The sequence below is a fragment of the Telopea speciosissima genome, chromosome 1 (assembly GCF_018873765.1).
Source record: "Telopea speciosissima isolate NSW1024214 ecotype Mountain lineage chromosome 1, Tspe_v1, whole genome shotgun sequence".
NCBI lineage: Eukaryota > Viridiplantae > Streptophyta > Magnoliopsida > Proteales > Proteaceae > Telopea > Telopea speciosissima.
The window spans coordinates 2,321,800-2,343,845 of NC_057916.1; the positions used below are offsets into that span (position 1 = coordinate 2,321,800).

The 22,046-nt window shown below is 37.8% G+C and overlaps 1 long non-coding RNA gene across 1 annotated transcript; it reads right to left on the bottom strand.

The window, feature by feature from the left end:
- Positions 1-6,932: 6,932 nt before the first annotated feature.
- LOC122664146 lies at positions 6,933-15,423 on the bottom strand. The gene is made up of 3 exons (XR_006333298.1): positions 15,265-15,423; positions 7,221-7,274; positions 6,933-7,043 (listed from the first exon to the last, which is right to left on the bottom strand). It is a non-coding gene; the product is annotated as an uncharacterized LOC122664146 (long non-coding RNA).
- Between the last annotated feature and the right edge of the window lie 6,623 nt (positions 15,424-22,046).

Consider the following 22,046-nt stretch of genomic DNA (forward strand, 5'->3'; position numbering starts at 1 on the left):
TCCCAACATAAAATATTTTGGACAATTTTACCCCTAAACTTACCTTCTCCGGTCACCATGTCCATCCACCGTTTACCTTCTCCGATCTATTTTCTGTACCGTCTCTTCTCTTTCCTCCCCGCTTCGCTGCTCAACCACCGCAATTCTGTCACTGCACTCTACTCTTCATTGATGGGTGGAGATTCTTGAACTTTTCTACTAAGAAAATATAGTGAATAAAGAGATTTTTGTAAGTTTATCAAGAAAAAAAGACTGCAAATCCTTAAGATTTCTTGTAGAACGCAACCTGATTTAGAGTTTACTTTGAAATTGAAGGAAACAAAATTAGGCAAGGCCATAGTGTTTGTCACTTACATTAGAGCCAAAAGAGAACCACAACAGTACCATTTACTATTTCAGAAACACAAACCTAGAAAGGAAAAAAAAAACACACATTAACGGAGTGGAAGAGTAAAACCCAGAAAGACGGCCGTTGTGGGTAATGGGGAGGCTTGGTTTGGGCACAGTTGCAGGGATTGCGACGGTTGGAGCAAAGAGTGTATCGGGGCTTCCTGGAACTGCTTTTTTCGGTGACCTTTCATTCTTCAACACCACTACCGCTATTCTTTTACGAGAAGCAAGCAATCAGTATTAAAGCAATAATCACAAACCCCAGAACGCATACGCTTATTATATTATACCCAGGAATGCTACTTCACTGAGCTTAACACTACTTGGAGACGGTTGAGGAGCTAGTCGGCGGGGTTGCATTGCAAAGGGTATAACAGGGGTTCGCTAAGGCATCGGCCAATACGTAAGGATGTAAACGGATCGGATTCGGCTCATATAGTGCTATATCTGCATCCGCATCCGATTAGCTTTCAGATGGATTCAGATAGTGCTAAACGGATACAGACACGGATTCGGATCGAATGTTTTATCCGTTTACATGTAAATATTGTTTTTCGGATAGCTATAGTCTATCCTTATCCGCATCCGTTTATGGTGCTAAACGGATACGGAAACAGATTTCGGCTATTTATTTATACCTCTACCAATACGTGTTTGTCTTTTCTTTTTTTTTTTTGGTTAAAAGGAGCTTATATTAATAGGAAATAATTAGATCTTACAACCTGTAATATGTCATTCCATTAGCGTCATTCTTTATTATAGAGGAAAGAGCTTCTGGAAGACAATCAAGACTAAAATCAACTTCATGAGTTAAATGCACAAAACTAGCCAAATAGTCAACACAGCCATTGATCTCCCTGACATGATATATAAAGCTACAACTGCGAAAGCTATCGCGCAAGCAACGAATTTCCTCAAGCAACCATAATGCGTCCCATTGGGAATGAAAGGATCCCACAATCATTTGCACCACCACCACAGAATCTGAGTGCACCTACACCTGATGGCTCTCCTTAATGAAGACTTGGACATGAATTAGTTGAGAAGTCACTAAAATAGGCTGCAGAGAGACCAAGTCCGGGTTCCACAGCACCCAAATCCGACCAGAGTCAACAATATCACTATTGGTACAACAATTCCAACATCCACTGCGCTTACCGGGGTCACTTAAACCCCGAGTATTCCACGCTCTAAGATTCATTAAAGCGAGGTAGGAGAAGTCGAGCAATGCAAGGGGCTGCCCCGACCCGGACTGCGTTCACGAACACGAGGTACAGTAGAAACCTCAACTCCATCTTCACCAATCACAGCAGGCTCAACATCCTGCAATGGCGCAAACCTATTCCCATCAATTGATTGATCAACAATAATTCCAGAAGGCTTGTCTATTTACAGTTAAACTGGGCCAGACCTTTACCACAAAAAAAACGAAGAAAAAGAAACTAGGCCAGACCCACTTTACCACATATTGAACATAGTAGGCCCAACCCATCTTGATCCATTTACCGCAAAGTAAAAAAGAAGGGAAAAATCCTATACAATCAAGAGCACACACACTCCGATTAGGAGGAGTCTCTCGAGGTGCTATTGAACTAGATATTGAGCTCCCAAGAATTAATAATGAATCTATTTCAGCGGGAATATCAATACAATAGCCTTCGAAAGGATGAAGCATCCCCGAACATCAAAAGCTAGCAATGAAAAATAATCTTTTACACTTACGAACACAAGTAAGGAATCACCAAAAATAAACTTAGGCATGCAGTGTCTCAACAAGAGTACGTTATCTTTCAGGATAAAACCAGGTTTCATCGGCAAAGAAATCATCACAGTTCTATAAGTTCAATTACCATATTGGTATGATTTTTAGTTTGCATTTCACTTTTACTTTTCAAATGTAATTTACTTCCCTCCATTCCGAAGTAATGCATTTGTGAAATTTTATAAAATTTGATCCCGATGGCCCTGATTTCTTATGGGAAGCAGGTGAAGTAAATAAATAGATGAGAGAATGATAAACCTGGATTTTGTGGTAGCAATGGATTTGCCAAAGCAGGTTGCTTATAGAAATCAATGCAATCAAGGATATCACCCGCTTGTGTGTGTGTGTGTGTGTGTGAGAGAGAGAGAGAGAGAGAGAGAGAGAGAGAGAGAGAAACCATCCATGGCTTGCACAGGTCTGCAATGGAGATCAAAAAGTATAGATACCATACTCTAATGGTCTTGAGAGGAGGCATATTTAGAATCTTGAGTTGCCTTTCCAGCTCCAAATTATCTTCTTCAATTTGCTCCACCATCTTCCTTGCTTCCACCCCATAGCTTTTTAAATCTTCAAGATAAATAAAAACCAAAAACAATGTGATCATACCGTGCAAACCCTTTGTCATGGAAACACTAGTAGTAACCACCCCAAAAAAAGCCATAATAGTCTCTCGATTGGGAAAAACTTGTTTACATGTTCAATGCAACACAGATCGGCCTGGTACTAACTACTTATATTATGCCTAAACAATTAATTTTTACAATGCAGCAATAATGAAAATTTACCAAAAATAAAAACCAATAAATGAATGAGGGTAAGTTGTCCAATAAATAAAGTGTAATTTACACATACCATCCCTGAGGTATCACGTAAGTATAATAAAATCGATCTCCTAGTTTTGGAAATTTCTGTGTAACCCCCAAAGGTTCACAAAAATTAACACATGCCTCCATTCCGGTAATTTATGACTAACAACGTTAAAAACATAGGGTGAACTTACAAAAATGCCTTTGCAAGAATTAAAAAAAAAAACCTGCAACTCATCTTCCCCAAATTGTTTAGGGTTTGAAAAAAGGGTAAATGAATTGCATCAAGCTACGATGATAATCTTTGGTTCAATCTGGAAGGAAGAACATCCAGGACAACCTTGTACAGGTATAAATGCCAACGGATTTGTCAATATTCTCATCTCATTCTCATCCCAGAAGAATCGTCTACGTGGTGGCGAGGACAATGGGAAGCAGTAGAAGCGAAATCGTCGTCGCAGGAGGATGCGGATCTAATGGAGGCATTCAAGGTGTTTGACGAGAATGGCAACGGCTTCATCTCGGCATAGAAATTGCAGGTAGTCCTCAGGAAATTAGGGATGCCCGAAGGCCGAGACATCGGACGAGTTAAGCGTATGATCTTCTCTGTTGACTGCAATCAGGATGGCTGCGTTGAATTCAAGGACATGATGCACAACATCTTGGTTCGTAGCTCTTGAATTTCGAATGAATGAATTTAATGGTCTTCCTTCAATCGGAACTTAGTTTCCTTTTCATTTTAAATCTATTGGATCACAGCTCTTGTTTTTTATTTAATTTCTTTGTTTTTCCCCAATTTTTCTCCCTGTTTTGATTGTAGGGTTTGGAATTTTGAAGTTTAAACGTTCATGACAACCGTCTTTTCCCTTTTCTTTTTCTTCTTTTATGTTCTTCGTTCGGAGGAATGAAAAGTACTTTTGTAGGCCCTAAGAAATCACAAGTCTGAAAACGGATTGCAACACACAGGCAATGCCATAGAGGTGGAGGAGAGTATAGAAGATGATCATTTAATTACATTTTGCTCGTAAAGCTCCGGCCGCGGGTCATTTAACCTGGACTTCTCTTGTTAATCTTATAATTAAAACGGCTCCAATCTAACCTGCAACTCATCTTCCCTTTTTTTCAAACCCTAAATGATTTGGGAAAGATGAATTGCAGGTTGTTTTTTTTTTTTCTTTTTTGTAAGGGCATTTTTGTAAGTTTATCCCATGTTTTTAACGTTGTTAGTCATAAACTAACGGAATGGGGTCATGTGTTAACTTTTGTGAACCTCAAGGGGTTATATAGAATTTTTCAAAACTAAGGGGTTTTATTATACTTACGTGATACCTCAGGGGTGATAAATGTAAATTACCCATAAATTAAAAAACCAGAGAAACAAATGTTTTCATAATCTCAGTAGGCAGCCTGGCCCAGTGGCGACTTGGCCCGGCCCAGCATGAAGCTTGGAAAAGAATGCTTTGTTTGGAGTTTTTGAACATGTAAACCTAGTTCTGTCTTTACCAAAAAGATCCTGCCTGTTCTGCATGTGCAGCATCGGACAGAGTGAGGCGTGAATAGACCACCTCACCCCTGCTCGGGCAAGGCGCACGGGCAGAGGTGAGGTGGTCTTTTCACGTCTCACTCTGTCTGGAGCTGCATGTGCAGCCCGGGCAGAGTGCTGGAAAGGAGTCAAGTCCCTGTTTTATGGTACTTTTGCAAATATATGGTGAATAATTAAATACTTAATTTTTACCATATCTTCAAATTAAGCAAGAATTTTTTTTTCCTTAAAAATTTAAAAAAACAAAAAAGAAAATTTGCCAAACCTTGAGGGAGTCACAAGAGCACCAAAACTACAAGAGAAACACCATGAGATTGAGTGGAAGTTGTAACATCACGATCTACAATAAGGACTCCAGAATTGCAACATTTTTGAGCTATTCAAACCATACAACATTATATCCTACTGTCCATGGATGATATTGTTGGAAAAGGAATTCAGTTAGGAATCGAATTTCGATTTCTATTAAGAAAACTCAAGGGTAATTTGGTAATTATGACATCACTTAATAGTAGGATTTTGTGAAAAAATTTTGTACACACTCCCATAATTATTGAACACAATAGTTGAAGTTTTCTATCTTCTTTAGTCTCTTCTACCCAGTCTGTGATCAAGGTTTTGCTAAAAGATTGCGGAAGAGCTTGCATTTAAGAGAATGAAAATTTGTACGTGTGTGTGAGACTCAATGCGATAGGGCTAAGATTGCGTGGAGGCTTTGTGCTTGTAAAATTTCAGGTAACGATCGAAACACTAAGTATTGTTATGATATTTAAATCGATTTCTTCTATTGATTGCAACAGTTTGAATTCGCTTCCACCAAATCGTACCTATAATTCTAACAGATGTTTTTTGGGTTGCAGCTACTTGCATTACTTGTGGTGATCCTCCCACTAATCCACTGCTTTGGTGTTATAATAAAGGACAAGAGCACACAGCACACATATAGACACACAAGAGAGAGAGAGAGATATTCTTTTATTGATGATAAAATTTAACAAAAACATATCAAGATTATAAGGAAAACTAGCCACAGGAGCCACCAGGTCCTCCAAATGTCAAACCAGCTCCTTTTCTCGAGTCATATTCTTCATAATTTATATCATAGCAAATATCTCCATCCACACGTGTCTTTATGCTTTGTTGTGTTAGTGGATGTGCGAGATTATAATCCACGTCCAAAAATTCTATCGTATGAAAATAACATGGATATGAATCACGAGGGAAACGACCACTTCCCATTGGAGGGCTAATCCCATTTGAATCAGCATTTGCTAGTCCTCCCCAAGAAACACCTTTTGCACCATCAACTAAAGAATTAAATAAGGACTTTGGCCAATAACCCACACTTATATTACCATTTATTGTCAACCACCAATTCCCAGTGTTGCGATCCTGTAGTGAGAAAAAAAAACAAATATCTAATTAGTAAATTCTTATGATCAGTTGTTCTATTGGTCACTATTTCTACTTAGGGGTGCAAGTTTGGCTCTGTCGGACCGAACTCATTCTAAACCCGCATAGGGTCTAAGCTGAGATATCTTGGCCCTGAGGGCGGGTCAAGGTTGAAAATTTATAATCTTGAGTCAGGGTCGGGTTGGATCAGGGTTGAAACCTCAGGCTGAGCCTGGCCCGGCCCAACCCTGTTTTAAGTTATACTATAAAACATATATTGATATAGTATATATTATGTAAACTTTAAATGTCACTTATATTTTGTTATATAATATATTATATATAAAGATAATAAGTGATATAAATATTTTATTATAGTGTTATTTTAAGTAAAAATGATAATTTTTTTCCCCAACCCAGCCCAACCCTGAGGACGGGTCAGGGTTAGATTTTTCAGATCCTGAGTCAGGGTTGGGTCATGCCAGGCCCAGCTAAGGAGACTCAGGATTGGGCTAGGGTTTAATAAAGCCCGGCCCGACTCGACCATGTTGCACCCATATTCCTACTGAAGGATCTTCACGTGGCGGTTCATATTTAGGTGTTATGGTGGATCAATGTCATACATCGTCCCAGAAAAAAGATTGATTTAAAGATTTACGATATGATTTACCAAAGAATGCCATGATTTTAATTTTCTTTAAAGTCAAGATGTTAAGTATGTATTGTGTTATACATATACACGATATAATCTCATAAACCTTGAGATCGACATCAAAGAAAACGTGAGATGGGTAATATATACTTTTATATTTTATATTTGGGCATAGAATACCAAGAGATTTAATATCCCAAAAATAATTAGTGAAAGTGATCTAAATGTGATTTAATGATTTAGTTTAATCAAAAGATATTAGTAAAGGAAACATAATTCATAGGATTTTGGACTTCAAGGCAGTGTTTGGTATGCATTAAAAAATAAAAGATAATGTAAGTTATAGTGTTATACCTGAAAAACAGAGACTTTGATCTCATATTGAGGTCCACCAGCTATAGAAACTGGAGATATAGTATCACTTGGAGTCACTGAGCTGTCAACTTGTACAAAACCCGTACAAAGAGTATTGTAGCACCCATTCTTATAGTTATCACCCTGTACAGTTTGAAATATTAATTTGTGATTCAAATACATAAATATATAATAAAATTTTCCCATTCGTTGAGACTTGAGACTGAAAAGGGGGTTTAATTGTGATATAATGTATCACCAACCCTTGTAAGTCTTGTTTAGTTTCACATAAACTGGAGAACTCAAGGGTTTAAAACATACCGTCCAAAATGTAAACAACCGAGTAAGATGATCACCGTATAAGCCTGGATTAACCTGATTTTGTCAAATATAGAAACTAAAGTTAAATAACAATTACCATTATTTTCTTTTGAGAAAAAATAAATAAAATAAAATAAAAAATTAATCTAGATTGTTGCATACATACCGTCCATCCAGCCATTATATAATTAGGGTTGTCATTTGGACCACCATTAATCCAAATTTGAGTATTTGTAAACTGCGAAGGTTCTACAGTTGGATTGTATACATTGATGGTTGCAGAAGCTCCATGAACTATATCAGAATCCTCTTTATTAACATCCACAATCTGAATTGATCATCAATTCTTGAGGTTAACAAAATGTTTTTCACTAAAGAATAATGAAGATTCAATCTATTTCTATTTTCATAATTCAAACCAACATAAGTTTCTGCAACCAATCATGTGCTTATTTCACATAAATCAGTGCCAACAATTCTTCAATATATTTTTGCTCCTTTTCCGGACTACACTGGAATCTGAGCAAAAAACATACAAAGAGAAAATTTTCTAGAAACATTAATATATTAATCTTTAAAACAAAATTCCATGAAAAATATTTCCTTCTAGATCATTTTTTCCTACAAATGGTGCCTTAATTCTTAAAAAAGCTGGTGGCAATCACAGGCTTCAATGTGGCATAGTTTCTCTCGATGAGCATCCTTTGGACTGCTTTTAGTTTCCATATGGTGGCTTAGCAAAAATCCAAAGTTTCTAAGCACATAAGGTTGCCACAACTTCGTTAACTCTTTCTAAATTTCAGCATAAAAGCATTACTACATGTGATACATCTAGTAACTCAATTTTGATAAAGATTGGGACATGTAGGAAAATGGCTGAATACATGGTAAGCCAAGTGAATTTCTAATCCATATGACCTCTCTTCTATCCAATGGTTAAAATTTTCATATAAATCTTTGAGACTTCTACTGATTTGACAGCTAAAAATACAAGGGGGAGAAAAACCCCTAAGTGACAGGTCTCATGGTTGACCATGAAATTTCATATATAAATAGTCCAAGACATGCTTTATCTAGTAATTATCCACTGAGGACCATATCAGCCCTCCATATGGTATAACCATGCCACCCATCAAGAAATATCTCCTTAGCCATGCTTATCTACAGAAAATCTTGCCATTGGAATCCAAATTGTAAAGCCTATTAATAGAGTTGAATGATGGAAAAAAAAATTAGTACAACCGACACAATTTAGCCGCGATAAGTCTCAGTTGAGACATGAATTATCCACATTATAAGGCAGGGATTGCTTACATATTGTCCAGAGAAATGTATCTTGCTTTGGCTGATATTGGGAGTGAATATTCTTGATAAAGCTCTAGCCCGTAAAAGATCTTCTTTTGAAGTCCTTCGAATGGGAACTGTTCCTTGGGGACATTTTTCGCGCTTAAAAATAATTTGAAAAGTTTCAGTTGCTGACGAAGTTTTATTTGCTTCTCCTTTCGAGATAAAACTAGGTTTCATCTGCAAAGAAATCATAGTATTATAAATTCAATAATCATATTAATATGACTTTAAGTTAGTGTTTTGCTTTTACTTTTCAAAAGTAATTTACTTCCCTCCATTCCAAAGTAATGCATTTGTGAAATTTTATAAATAAAATAAATAAATAGATGAGAGAATGGCAAACCTGGATTTTGTGGTCTTTAAGCAATGGATTTGCCAAAGCAGGTTGCTTATAGAAATCAACACAATCAAGGATATCACCCTCTTTTGTCTACAACAAGAAAAATAAATAACCAAGAAGGATCAAACTTCCGATGCTCTCACCATGTTTTCCTGGTTTCTTTGATTCGATCTTTTTTTGTTCCATTTGTTTCTAGGTTAAAGGCATAGGATGGAAAAGAAAAGTTGCAGGTAAAGTCAATGCAAAATGTTAGAACTTTACTTAAAAACTGTCCTTCTACATGGTTTTTTTCTGGGGAAAAAAAATAGATCCTGTGTAACATCAAAAAAACTTAAATACAGAATTCTCATTGGTTTCTTCTCTCCCTCTCCCTCCCCTCCCCTCAATCCTTACAGCCATATGTGTGTGTGTATGAGAGAGAGAGAGAGAGAGAGAGGGAGAGAGAAACCATCCATGGCTTGCACAGGTCTGCAATATTGGAGATCAAAAAGTATAGATACCATACTCTAATGGTCTTGAGAGAAGGCATATTTAGAATCTTGAGTTGCCTTTCCAGCTCCAAATCATCTTCAATTTGCTCCACCATCTTCCTTGCTTCCACCCCATGGCTTTTCAAATCTACAAGATACATAAAGATCAAAAACAATGTAATGATACCCTTCAAACCCTTTGTCATTGACACACCAGTAACCACACCCAAAAAAGCCATAGTCAAATGGAAAAACTTGTTTACTGCTATCAATTCAACACATACTAGCCTACTTATATACCCAATTAATTTGTAAATTTGAAGCAATAATGAAGTTGAATTGTGCAAGAAATAATATTTTAAATTTTTTCCTTTATTAGATCATTCCTAAAAGCTAATAATCTCCAATTCCTTTTATAACATGAATAAGGTTTGAGAATTAAACAGATTGGGTGCTTGTAGAAGATGCCCCAACCCCAAATTATACTGAGAATCCATATCTAACCTCAACCCATACAGCTTCATTGCATTGACTTGGCCTGGCCTGGCCGGCCAGCATGAAGTCTGGACAAAGAATGGTTTGTGTCAGAGTTTAGAATATGTAAGTCTGGTCATGTAGATAAGCTTCTTTTGCATATATATGGTGAATAATCATATACTAACCTTTCATTTATCATATCTTCAAACTAAGCAAGAAAATCTCTTTAGAATCCTTTTAACATTTTTCCATATATACTTCCCGGATAAGAGGACTCTTAGTCTACTACAGTGAAAATCCCATATATGCTGCACAGGGCCAATGAATTAGGATTCTCTTCTGTTTAGAATATACATACTTACCATTTATCATATCTCCAAAAATTAAGCAAGAAAATCTTCTATATATAATTTGTAAAAGTTAATTATTTACCATCTATACTCCAATTGTACTAAGGCAAAACTTGCTTTAGATGTGCTTTTCTGATAAGTTCGATTGACCCAGGTTTTTTCTTTCTTTCTTCTCGAGCTTGGCATCGTTGGAGATTGCATCTTCCTTGTGTCGAGCTCTCAAGCCCGAACTGTAGTGCATTGCAAAGGATTTTTTTTTTATCTAAAATAATGGGAAAAAGTTTTGCATAACTCCAGCCCTCCCGCTCACTGTTCATGTGAGGAGGCGATTTGTCAGAAATGTTCCTTCCCTATTGTCAGATTTCAAAGGGGGTTTCAAAGGGGGTTCCTCATTCACCCAAAACTGCACTAGACCAGTGTAGGGAACCTTCTCCCTAAAATAATATATTAAAAAACCAAAGGGAAGGAAAGAGATACAAGGATAAAGGAAATTTTACGGACACTACTATGTCATGTTCTCTATGCATACATGCACAGATCTAAGAAAGGATGAGAGAAATTTTACGAACACACATATTTGATTTGGGAAAGTGTACTCTGCATGGGAGCGTGCCTCTTGTGCACACACGATGGCCAATGGAAACGCACATGGAAGCATCAGATAGGCGATCATTACCGCCTTTCATGGGGGTGGGACGATCAATTCATTTCCACCCCTTCTTTATTTGGGTGCAGGGCGCACACTCCACGGCAGAGTTCTATTTAGAGAAAACTACATGATTATCCCATATTTGAGTTTCTTTTTACCAAACTATCCAGTTGATGTTTGGTTTGGATTTACAAAACTACCCATAACAGTATTCCTCTCCCAACATAAAATATTTTGGACAATTTTACCCCTAAACTTACCTTCTCCGGTTACCATGTCCACCCACCCTTTACCTTCTCCGGTCTATTTTCTCTATTGTCTCTTCTCTTTCCTCCCCGCTTCGCTGCTCCACCGCCGCAATTCCGTCACTGCACTCTACTCTTCATTGATGGGTGGAGATTCTTGAACTTTTCTATTAAGAAAATATAGTGAATAAAGAGAATTTTGTAAGTTTATCAAGAAAAAAGACTGCAAATCCTTTAGATTTCTTGTAGAACGCAACCTGATTTAGAGTTTACTTTGAAATTGAAGGAAACAAAATTCGGCAAGGCCATGGTGTTTGTTACTTACGTTAGAGCCAAAAGAGAACCACAACAGTAGCATTTCCTATTTCAGAATAAAACATTAACGAAATGGAAGAGTAAAACCTAGAGAGACGGCAATTGTGGGTAATGGGGAGGGTTGGTTGGACGCAGTTGTAGGGATTGCGACGGTTGGAGCAAAGAGTGTATCGGGGGAAGGCTTCCTGGAACTGCTCTTTTCGGTGACCTTTCATTCTTCAGCACCACTACCGCCATTCTTTTGCAAGAAGCAAGCAATCAATATTAAAGCAATAATCACAAACCCTAGAACGCAAACGCTTATTATATACCCAATAACGCTACTTCACTGAGCTTAACACTACTTGGAGACGGTTGAGGAGCAGGTTGGCGGGGTTGCATTGCAACGGGTATAACAGGGGGTCGCTGAAGTTTTATCCTCTGATGTTACAGCACGGTGCTGTAAAGCATCGTGCGGCAGCTGCAGAGGCCATGTGCACTATGTGAGGCCCGCTGTGCCATATGGCCTCTGCAGTGCCGCATAATGCATTACAGCACCATGCTGTAACAGGAGAGGATAACAATTCGGGGGCCGCTCAGGTATCCCCCCAATACGTGCTTGTCTATTTACTGTTAAACTGGGCCAGACCCATCTTGCCACACATTAGACATAGTAGGCCCAACCCACCTTGATCCATAACCGCACCTAATCTTATCCATGAAACAACTCTTCTCCTGCGTTCATAAGCAGATACTATTACCAAAAAAAATTTGATACGCAGATACGCATTCACCTAGACAAGAAGCTGAAGGCCCAAATGGTGGGATCAGGATCGTTTTCAGGGAGCCCAGCACCCAAGGTGCTGCCAAGAGGCATCCAGCGGCTGAGCTGTGCCGCACACATCTTGGCGCATGCCTAAGAATGTATGCAGCATGCCTATGGATGTGTGCGGCACAACCCTGGGCGTGCTGAGCTCCCTAGGAACGAGCTAAATTCCAAATGGTGTTCTATGTTTTATCACGTGTAAAGTGGACCTTCTCCAGTTTATTGGTACTCTAAAAATACAGGTGTTTTGTTCTCAAATTCCACCGTGTGGATTGTGGTGGAGACCTCAACATCAATTATGTCACTGTAAATATCCTGATCATTTGGGTGCCAGAATTATGGGAAATATCAATTAAGACCACGTTTGGTAACACAAAGGGGTGGGGGCAGGGTTCTAAACTTGTAGTAATCGCTATCGGTATCGATATATCGGTCTCAGCCTATATCGATACCGATACGATATCAATCCAAGTCGGACGTATTAGTCTAGATCGACCATCTAGATCAGTCGTATCAGTCTAGATCAGCTCTGCTTTCATCATTCTTTCCCCATTTTTGCTACTATCTGCACCAATCCACTAATACTGGATCGGTCAAGGATTGATATCAGTCTCCATCAATATGAATCAACCAGATCGGCCAATCCGATACTAATACCTCAAACCATGGTGAGGGCAGTGTTTTCACCACTTTTTTACTCCGTAGGAGTAGAAAATCCTTTGTATACGAGGTGAATCTACCTCAACAGTGGAAAATGAAGAAGCATTTTGTTTTAAAACTGCTTTTGCACTTCGGCAACTACTAATTCTTATACCCCTACCATGCCAAACTCCCAAGACTTACCAAAAATTCCCAAGACCGCAGTTCATGCTCAACTGAGAACCTTCGCCGAAATCTAGAAACACCTCCTTCAATTATATTATCAGAAGTGCTACTATCTTACGAAAGTGTTCCCATAGAACAGAAAAAACCTAGAAGCATTCCTAATGCAGAAATACTCTTGTGAAGCAAAGATAGTGTCAACTTGTCTGACTTAACTATATGGATTAGACAGACACCCCTTAACTCCTTAAGGTGTCAAATAATTTGTAACATTACTTTTCTGCTCTCAAGATGTCTAAAAAGCCCTTTTTTTATGTATAGAAGATAATGAATCCACAAGGATGACAAAACCCAAGAAGCAAAGGAACTCGGCTCTTGACCAGCACCCTGCCCGGGCTGCATGTGCAGCGCCGGACACACAGTGAAGCGTGAAAAGACCGCCTCACCCCTGCCCGAGCAGGGGTGAAGCGTCCGTCACGCTCACCAAGTCCGGCCGCACATGCACGTGGCAGGTGCGGATGCAATCCTTTTGGGAAGCAAAGTCCAGTCTCTGATCAGTCTGGTGAATCATGGGTAACACACACACAGATTCTTTTATTAATGATTATATGTTGCAGCAGGGGACGAAAGCTAGCCACAGGAGCCACCAGGTCCTCCAAAAGTAAAACCAGCTCCTCCTTTAGATACATAATCTTGATAATGTATGTTATAGCAATTCTTTGCATCAGCTCGAATATTTACGGTTAGAGGATGTGCGATCTGATAGTCCATATCCACATACTCTAATGCACGAATATAACATGCCTCATATGGATCAGAGGGGAAGTAACCATTTCCCATTGGAGGGCTAACTCCATTAGAACCAGCCTTTGCAAGTCCTCCCCAAGAAACACCTTTAGCACCATCAGCTAAATAAGTAAATAAGGACTTTGGCCAGTAACCAACATGTATATTATCTTTTGAGATTATCAACCACCAGTCCCAGTATTGCGATCCTGTAAGGAAAAAAACAAAACAAATATCTATCTAGTTTAGTAAATTTTTATGATCAGTTGTTCTATTGCATACTATTATACTGATAACAGCAAGTTATACCTGATAAACATATACGTCGATCACATATTGAGTTCCACCAACTATAGAAATTGGACTTAAACTAATACTTGGAGTCACTGATCTGTCAACTTGTACAAAACCTGTGCAAAGAGTATTGTAGCACCCATGCTGATAATTATCACCCTGTACAGTTTGAAATATATTTGTGATCCAATTAGATAAATTTATAATTAAAAAAAAAAATTTATTATAACTTGCCATGTAGCAAAATATATAGGTAGACAAATGTCTGTCCACTTGATGGCTGCAATCCTTATCAGATTTTGATCTGAAAGAAATGGCTAGAGCAGCCTCAGATGAGGGGAGGGGGGGGTGAAGTTTTAGAAACAAGAAAAATAGAAACAAATGAAAAACAAGTCTATCACAATGGATTTCATTAGTTTCCATGAGATAAAAATCCAAAGAGTATTCTCAGCCACATGAGGGAGGACCCAATTGATTAGTCAAGTTTCAGTTCAAAACAAGTAGCTAAGTTCCTTAGTGGTTTATACTTTAAAGTGAACAGTTTACAACAAAAAAAAGTACTAAATTCTATCAAAGTCCACTTTCTATGCTTGTTTTAGGCTAAAGTTTGACATATTAGATGGCATACTCTACCATAGTGACCATCATATCGTCTATTGATTTCTACCAAGTAGCAAGGGAGAATGAATTAGCTAGTAACTATGATATAATGTGTCACCAACCCTTATCATGTTTAGTTTCACAAAAATTGAAGAACCAAAGGGTTTTAAACATACCGTCCAAAATGTAAATAACCGAGTAAGATGATCACTGTATAAGCCTGGATTAACCTGATATAGCCAAGTATAAAAACTAAAATTAGACAACAATTGCCTTTCTTTTATTTTTAAAATGTTTCTTTTGGAAGACGAAGGCAAAGCCCTTTTTTTTTCTCTTTTTTCTTTTTTTTTTTTTGGGGGGGGGGGTGCAGTTTTGATGAAGGAGAGTTCCATAAATCCAGCCATGGAAATTTTGGCCATGATTGGAGGTTGATATCCTATGAATCAGTAGTTGTGGCCCATCTCAATATGGATAGCAATAATTCACATAGAACAGGCTACAAAACTACAAAATGTTGAATAAAGCTATATTGTTGTATACATACCGTCCATCCAACCATTATATAATTAGGAGTTTCATTTGGACCACCATTAATCCAAATTTGAGCATTCGTAAACTGTGAAGGTTCTACAGTTGGATTGTATATATTGATGGTTGCAGAAGCTCCATGAACCGGTCCACGTTCTTCATCATTGACATCCACAATCTAAATGATCAATAACTTGTCACTAAAGAATAATGTAGATTCAATCTATTGATATTTTTCATAATTCAAAACAACATCAGTTTATGCAACCAATCATGTGCTTATTTCACATAAGTCGGTGCCTACAATTGATCAACACTTGATATATTAAGAGCAAAAACCGTATAAAAAGGAAATTTCCTAGAAACATTAATATAAATCTCTAAATATATTTCCTCATGAAAATTTTCCTTTTAGATAATTTTACCTAGAAATGAGGCCTTAATTTTTGAAACAATTTGGTGGCAATCATAGGCTTCAATGTTGCGTAGTTTCTCTAGATGAGCACCCTTTGGACTGCTTTTATTTGCCATATATGGATTAGCAAAATCCAATTTTTCTAAGCACATAAGGATGCCATAGCATCGTTAACTCTTTGTAAATTTCAACATATATAAAAGCATTACACCATGTAATACATCAAACAACTCAATTTTTATCCAGATTTGGACATTTATGAAAATGGCTCAATACATGGTGAGCCATGTGAATTTCCAATCCTTGTGACCCCCTATTTATCCAATGGTTAAAATTGTAAAAGCTTTATCCAACAGAACGTTAAAATTGTCAAAGAAACCTTCCACTAATTTGACAGCTAAAAATACAAGGGGAGAAAAACCATGGAAAAATATCTCCCAATCCATGCTTATCTATAGAAAATCTTGCCATAGAAAATCCAAACTGTAACGTCTCTTAATAGAGTTAACAAAACAAGATTAGTGCAGGCGACACCATTTAGCTGGGATAAGTCTTGGTTGAGTCATGAATAATCCAGATTATAAGTTGGGGATTGCTTACAAATTGTCCAAAGAAATGTCTCTTGCTTTGGCTGATATTCGTAGTGAATTCTCTTGATAAAGCTCTAGCCCGTAAAAGATCTTCTTTTGAAGTCCTTCGAATTGGAACTGTTCCTTTGGGACATTCGTTGCGCTTTAAGGTAATTTGCAAATCAGCTGTTGACGAAGTTTTATTTGCCTCTCTTTTTGGGAAAAAAGTAGGTTTCATCTGCAAGGAAATCACAATATTATCAGTCAAATTTTTTTCAGTCCTTTTTCCCCTTTTTGGTGAGGTATTAAATCAAAATTTTAATCTACAATAAGTAATAGATTATTAGTTCAAATTTCACGGCATTATAAAAGCATTATTTTATTATAATGCAATTTAATGTGGGTTTTTTTTTAGTACTTTGGAGCTGTTTGTACTTTGTACAGCATTTTTAAAACAAATTTTATGCTGAAATTTGGCGAGAGATGGTTTTATGACTCATTATATAAGTTATGACATGGACTGTACCCAACCATGATCTACTGATATGGAAATATGCGATAGATTCCAAAATTCACGAACAAGTTGTTACTTATGAATATCATGCCCTAGAATCACTTATACTTCATTTGATATTAAAAAAATAAATAAAATGGAAATTTTTTAACTATTGTTGTTGATTGTGTAACTGAAAACAGTTATTATACCTTAATTAAAGGGTGCGACTGTTTGTAACGAAGAACGTTACAAACAGGCTTTGTAACCTTACTTTTTTTACCCTCAATACAATAAGGTGGCATTATATTGGAAGGGCTATAAGTGTAATTTCGGTCTGTATCACTAAGCACAGGCTTAATTGTAGAGGAATCGGTCAAGCCAAACCCTTCCCTTTTCTCCCTGGCGACTGTTGAGCCATTGGACATCTGCAACTCCGGTGGAAAACTTTGTGAACTATTTGAAATAGTGAACATAACAGCTTTGAATGAATGTACCATTTACATTGTGTTATGTGCAATAGTCCCACATCGGTCCCATAAGGGATTGGATGTGGGCATATATAATATTGGGTTCCCTTCAATTGTAGACCGGTTTATGAGGTGAGTTTTTCCAATCGTAACATTCGGTGCTTTCATTGCCGTCATTTGCTTGGCTACTTGGGAGGGGCAACTTGGTGCCAGAGTGTGAGCTCGCAATAATCCCACATCAAGAGCTCGATTCGATTCAACATTTTTAATTGGTGTTCAAAGCCAATTAACCACCCTAATTAGTGAATAGATGTGAATTCCATTGGAAATAGAAGAACCATCTTGATTGATCTATTTGAGTGGGGTTGAAACCCGATTGAACAATGACAATTTTCCTTTTGTTTATTAAAGAACCCACTTTCTTGAAATCCGTTCATGGCAACTCCAACAAAGAAGAGGAGCAATGTGGTTTTCGATTTCAACATTAACAAGTGTTTCAATTCCAGAATTACAAAATCGTTGAGGATTTAATAATGTGGGGTTTTGATTTTAACTTTCATAAAGTCAATATATAGGATGGATTAATTAATCCAAGGACTCTATGGACAACTCCAGCAGTTGGTTCAACGGAGTTGCAGAAGTTCATATGCTATGATTTCTTTTCCTCTCCCTATTGAAAAGGGTCATGTTCATCAAACTTGTGAAAACATGGTTTTATCAGGTCTGAATTAACCATTCCTTCTCTCTTACACCTTCGTCCTTCCGTTTGGATCAACGGAGGATTCCAGATCTAACAAGAAGAGCATGTTAGGCCCACATCTTCAAGAAGTCCTCTACAATTTGCTGATCTATTAGGATGTACATAATCCAGTGTAGGTTTTCAGGTAAATCTAACCTGCGTCATGCTGATTTGACGATGTTGCCTCGAGGAAAAATGTTCGAAAGATTTGAAACCTTAGTTGGAGAGGAGGGGGGAAGACAGACGGAGAAGGAGAAGGAGAAGGAGAAGGGGAAGAGGAGTCGGAGCGAGAGCGAAGAGAGAGAACAAGAAAGAGAAAATGATGGGAATGATGAAATTATCAAAATGACCAAAAAGGTTTAAACGATGAGGCCAAGGGTATAAAAAAGAGGTTACAAAAGTAAATTGCGGTTACAAACAGCTTTACCCTTAATTAAATTTTGGATAAAATTTTCCCTCACCGGCTAGAACGTTCACCGCATCCTAGGGTTCACAAATCTTTGTAGGATTTTAATATGTTTCCCAAAACACCCTCCTGATACCCCCCGAGCACATCTGAACCTGCCACATTGAATAGGAAGGTTTCTCATTCACTGTGGCTGAAGGAAAACTCGACCATTAAATTTTACTTAGTTTTTCCACAAAATTACTTGGATTTGAATGGTATAATATTTTTTTTTTTGGTAAGATTTGCATGGTATAATATGACAAAGATAAAAATCTATTTGAATAGTTCAATTATCATATTGGTATGATTTTAAGCTAGCATTTCTAATTTACTTTTTAAAACTAATTTACATCCCTCCATTTCAAAATAAAGAATTAGTGAAATTTTATCAACTGTGCCCATGGCCCTGATTTCTTATGTGACGAAGGGGAAATTTTAAAAAAAAAAAAAAAAAGGGGAAAAGATTTCCATGCTGCCCTTGTGAAGTTTCGCTCTCATGTGAATTTTTTTTAAATATTTTCTCTTACCTACTCTGAAAATGTGGACTCCACATGAATGATACCTTTTTCAGAACACTTGACATGCAAGCACAGGGAACCCACTCCAATTAAAAAAAGTATATATATTGTTCAGTGTTCAGATCCTCTCTAGCGTGCCAGTGCGTCCAGCACGCATCAGACAGCTGGAGCTGTCCTTCGGGTGTGTGCCAGCCTGTCCAGCCGTCCAATGCGCAGTGGAGAGGATCCAAACTCCATTTACTGTGTGTAAATAGAAGAGAGAATTGCGTACCTGGATTTTGTGATCTTTAAGCACTGGATGACTCAAAGCAGGTTGCTTGAAAAAATTAACACAATCAAGGATATCACCCTCTTTTGTCTACAAGAAGAAAAATAAATAACCAAGAAGGATCAAACTTCCAATACTTTAACTACGTTTTCTTGGGTTTTTTTTTTTTTTTTTTTTTTTTTTGTTCCATTTGTTTCCAGTTAAAAGCATAGAAAAGAAAAGTTGCAGGTAAAGGCAGTGCAAAAGGTTAGAACTTCACTTAAAAACTTTCCTTGTATGCGATTTTTCTCTGGAAACAAACAGAGCCTTTGTAACATCAAATACAGATCTTCAAGCCTTTTTTTTTTTGTGTGTGTGTGTGTAAACCATCCATGGCTTGCACAGGGCTTCAATGGAGATCTAAAAGTATAAATAACATACTCTAATGGTCTTGAGAGGAGGCTTATTTAGAATCTTGAGTTGCCTTTCCAGCTCCAAATTGTCTTCAATTTGCTCCACCATCTTTCTTGCTTCCACCCCATGGCTTTTCAAATCTAAAAGATACATAAAAACCAAAAGCAATGTGATAATACCCTTCAAACCCTTTGTCATAGAAACACCAGTAACCACCCCAACAAAAGCCATAATAGTCAATTGGAAAAACTTGTTTACATGCTCAATTCAATACAGAGCGGCCTCCTTATATAATATCTCCAATTAATTTTTACAAATGAAGCAAGAATGAAAATTTACCAAAAATAAAAAGCAATAAATGAATTGTATTAATGAGGGTGAGTTGTTCAATAAATTCAAGGGTTTTTATCCATGTAACAACCGTTCCTTACATTGAGAAAAATAACAAAAAGGTAAAATGACCAATTCGGAATGAGGAAGGGGCAAGGAAGGATATATTTGGTGGGCTAGTTTAGACATTTTGTTATGCAGATGTAGAACTCCTTTGAAATCATTAATAGGGATAATCCTGTCAATTCATAAGACCAGAAGTTGCACGGATTAGCGGGCCGAGAGTCTTCTCCTCTACCTCCGATTTCGACTACGACAGACCCAATACTCCTATGTTAAACCCTTTACCCTACCCTTACTATGAGGATACTCAGTAGGCCGAGTACATCTGCTTCTCTCTCCCCAAGCCCAGGCTTATGTCCGCTTACGGGTACCAGCCTTGAGGAAATGAAGCACATGCAGTCCCCAGCGACGGTGATACGTACGCCTACGGTGGTAGGCTGAGTAGTTTCTGTTTTTAGTTATTTTTAAGTTGATTGATGGAGATACTGTCTTCTGATTTCTGATAGTAAATAGATACCATTTGATGATTTGGTTTCTGGTTTGTGCTCTAAAATTAATTGGGGTTTTGATCCATCATTATCCATTTACTCTGTTTTTAAAAAAATTGATATAATGAATTTGGTGCCCATTTACTCTGTTTTTCAAGAATTTGACATAATGGTTTTGGTACCCAGTTACTCTGTTTTTCAGAAATTTATTGGTTTTGCTTTCCATTTTGCCTGCTGAAAAATTAGAGACTGGTTTGTGTTGAAACCTTGTGGATGGGGGGGAAGGATATTCCACTCCTGAATCATGTCATGTTAACTAGCAACCTTCGGCATTACTTTATCTGAATCTAGCATGTTAATGCTCCTCTAGTTGTTTCAGATCAAATTTCTTTTTTCGAAAGCAAGGGGCTTCTGGGCATCTAGAATAGAGAATTGTCAGAGGCTGCATCTGTTAGGTACTTGACCAATGCCAAAAGCTCCGTGCTCGATAACGCGTTAAATCAAACCCTGGCGCAAGAGCCTTTCTTCGACAACTTTCACTCTACCCAGGCGTGCCTTCTCTGCAGGTAACTATTTTCGTGACTCGAATCCTTGACCTGGTGTTCACTCTGATACCAAATGTTAGGTACTTGACCAATACGCCAAAAGCTTCGAAGCTGATGGAACGCGTTAAATCAAACCCTTTAACCTATCCCATACTAGGCTGGCCCAATCTAGTACCCATACACTATAGTGGGTCCCATTAGGCACATAACAGCATCAGCCTGGTATAATGTTGCCATGTTTAGTTTTCTGGTGCTTGTGGCCATGTTTTGTGAACCATGACACAGCCATTTAGTGAAATTAAAATTATTTTACTTGAACAATTGGTACTCTTCAAAATGGCAAAATCTCTTTGAATTTTCAATGCCAGATTTATCTGAGCTGGGAAGGGATAAAGAAGCAAAAGAGATAAAATGAGTACAGATGGAAAAACAGCAGGGTGTACCGGTAGAGAGCCACAGATTCAACTCAGAGCCTCAGAAGTTGGGATCGAAACCGATCGCAGTAGCTATAGAAGAAAAAAATCACGCTTGGGGCTTGTCGAGTTTTATTTTTCTGAGACTGAGAGAGTAATCGATAGACTAAGGGGAAGGGAAGGAGACAGTCCAGGGATCGAGGGAGAGGGCGAAAGTTTGGGGGGTAATTTAGAAAGCCATTGTAGGAACCTTAAGCTCCGCCAGAAAAGAGAGAGAGAGGTTGGGTAGATGATTTTGGGAAAGCTGGGTTGTTCAATTACGTTTTAACCCTTTGTTGAAAAATCTAACTAAAGTTTTTGGTTTCTTTGATTTTCTAACAGTGGATGTGATTTCACTCAATTATCCTTATATATTTATTTTCACCAATGTCCCTCACTGTAGTTCTAAGAGGGTAATATGTGTCTTGTTATGTTTGGATACATAACAGACCCTTGTTCCGTTAATAATTTCTCTAAATTTCAAACCAGAGAAACCAATTTTTTCATAATCTCAGTGGGCAGCCCAGTGGCCCATTAAACCAACGCCCAAAGATTTGTCACATCGACTTGGCCCGTCGCAGCATGAAGCTTGGAAAACAATGGTTTG